This window comes from Corylus avellana, chromosome ca5 (genome assembly GCF_901000735.1).
Source record: "Corylus avellana chromosome ca5, CavTom2PMs-1.0".
NCBI lineage: Eukaryota > Viridiplantae > Streptophyta > Magnoliopsida > Fagales > Betulaceae > Corylus > Corylus avellana.
The window spans coordinates 5,173,000-5,176,152 of record NC_081545.1 but is presented as its reverse complement, the minus strand read 5'-3'; positions in this window follow the sequence as shown (position 1 = coordinate 5,176,152).

Here is a 3,153-nt window from a genome sequence, read left to right as displayed (position 1 = left end):
AATGCATTATAAGTGCTAAGAGGAAAAGTAATTACTCCTAATTGTATTCAACTGCTTCAGTGTTTGTATCTTATGGTCCGAGAGGTAAATAGGTGCAACATCTATGTATAGACAGTATAGTGAATTAGTGATGACTAGAACTTGTTCTGGATTTCTGCTCATCTTGTGTACAATTAAATAAGCATTTATGATGGCTGCTATAGTATATGCTTTATTACTTCGAAAAATGCTACATTGTTTCAGCAAATAGGAATTTCAGGTACATTGATTCAGTAACAATCCACCTCGAAAACTTGCTTGGATGACAGACGTGGCCAATATCATAATGGCATAATCTCAACAGACTCGATTATTGCAGTGCATATGGGTGGCTCGGGAGAGGATTGTGTTGTGAGTTTGATAAAATATTTTGAATATTTTTATATTCAGTTTTTGGGTTAATCTTGAACTTTTGGGTATTAATTTTTGGATATTATTTCTTTTTGCTTTGGTTGATTTTTGGTGGGTGATCGAATGGGCAGTGCTTTGTTTTAATTGGGTTGTCTTGGAGTTTTATATATTTATATAATTAAAGAAATTCGTCCATCTTAACTTTTTTTTAAAAAAAAATTAAAAATTAAAATTGGTTTGCTTTTTGTTAATTGGTTTCAAATTCCCAAGTATCCAAAAAGCTCCTACTTTTAAACGTGCAAATAATTTTTCATATTTAAATTTCAACACAGCCGTTTGATGGGCACAATATATATAGTGTCTATTTTATAATTCAAGCTTTATTAGAATTATTTTATAGTTTATATTTTATTTAGTATTATTATGTTGATTTTTATATTTTGTAGATATTTCAGGAGTTTGGCTACAACTCTGCAAGTTCTGTTTAACATTCGCTATGAGAGCAAGCCAAGCTAAGCAAAGCAAAGCCAAGCCAAGCCAAGTTAAAGACAAATTAAAGGAATCGCCGTGAAAAAAATAAAGAAATGAAAAGTGGATGGAAAGAGTAAGTAATGGGAAATAAGGATAAAGACAATGAGAGAGAAGGAAGGAGAAGAGAATAATAAATGGAGAAAAGAAGCATGCGTTGATTAATGGGGATGGGGTAGACAACACTACCGCATATATGCGGTAGTTTTGAATATTGATGTTTTAATTTTGATTATGGAAGCTTTAATTATTTGAGAAAATTGATTGGACTTTCATATATCAATCTAAATTGTTATATTTGAGATAGTATAAAGATATTTCCTTTCCAAAAAGAGAAATGATAATAGGCACTATATATAGATTTTAATTAGGAAAAACTTCACTTTCCACCTTGAATTACTACACTTTTTGACATACCTCCCTTAAACTTCAAAACCTCTCACTTTCCCTCACTGAACTTTCAATTTCTATCACTTTGCCCTCCTCTGTTAGTTTTCACCGTTAAAGTTAAACGGTTCGTATTTTTATGCTCATTATACCCTCACTCAGTCCACTTGAAATTTCAAAAACATCCACAAACTACAGCACCGACCCTCAGCCCAAAATGACATCATTTTGGTCATTAATTTTTAAAAAATAAAATAAATTAAAAAAAAAAAAGAGAGAAGAAAATCGGGGTGGCCCCATCCACCCCTTGGCTAAAATGGGGTGGCTGGCCCATGGCTGGTCTGGTGGTGGACGAACCACCCCCATGGCCAAGGGAGTGGTCCGGCCACCCGCAAAAGGCAAAATAAAAAAAAAAAATTGCGAAAATGGGTTTTGGGCCGTAGGGGTTGGCTAGACCACCCCTAAAGGCCTAGGGGTGGTTTGGCCACCCCCTACAACTGGTATGGGGTTGGACGAACTACCCCCATGGCCAAGGGGGTGGTTCGTCCACTCTCATACCAGCCATGGGGGTGGCTCCAGCCGCCTAGATTTTCTTTTTCTTTTTTTGTTTTGTTTTTTTTTTAAAAAAAAAGAAAATTAATGGCCAAAACGACTTCGTTTTGGACTGAGGGTGGGTCATGTAGTTTTAGCCTAAAATTGTGTAGTTTTGGGGTGAGGATATAATGGGCATAAAAATCAAACGAATTTGATTTTAGCGTTGAAAACTAATAGAGAGGAGGAAAGTGAGAGTTTTTGAAAGTTCAGGAGGGCAAAGTGAGAGAGTTTTTGAAAGTTCAGCACCAATCAAATTATGACATGTATTATCTATAATAAAAAAAATTATAAGTATTAAAAAAAATACAATTGTGAGTGGGGTCAAGCCACCCCTTTGGCCAAATGGAGGCGGGGTTGGTTCGGCCACCACCAGGTTGAAGAGTGTTTGAATCTATATCTAAACATTGATTTGGAATGGTTTCAGCCATCCCTTTCAAATTGTCAAAAGCGCTAAAAAATTAGTAGAGTTTCATAATGCAATACAGAGCTAAAAGAAAAAAAAAATAGAGAAGCCGAGATGAAAAATAAAATTAAAAAAAAAAAAAAAACCTAGATAAAGTGGTTAAAGCAAATTCATTTCACACAGTTCATAAACCAAATTTTAGTAAATACTTATTCCCTCATTTCAGAAAAATTGAAACTTTTATATCTACATGTTGCAATGATCAGAGATATCTAGCTTCTTTTTCTAAGGTAATCTTTAGTAGAAAAGCAGAACTGGATCAAGCTTGTTTGTCAAGTAAACCTTTTAAAATTGACAAGTACTAATTGGAAACTGTTACTAACAAATGTCTCTGCTCCTTTCTGTTCCTTTGAGGTTGATCTATGGGGAATCTTCTCAATGGTTCCTCTCCTTTTGAGCCAAGGAGTACTGCTCTCTCTTTCGCAACAATTAGCCTGTGATATCAATAACAACCCACCTCGAAAACTTGCTTAAATGACAAACGTGACCAATGTCATAATGGCATAACCCAATAGACTCGATCTATTGCAGTGCATATGGGTGGCTCGCCTTTGATCAAGTCTATAACATACGCAGCCATCAATGTAGCTTGTCTACAATTATTGGTGCTGAGCTCTCAATGTGATCAATTCCATGTTCATGACCTGTATATGACTATCTTCTCTAAATCGTGCAAATTACACTGAGCCACGTTGTTGATGTATTGTGGAACTTGTACAAATCTCACAGGAAAGGGATCCCAACTGTGTAGAGTCGAAATTATATTTAGAACCTATGAAAAAGGCTAGGTT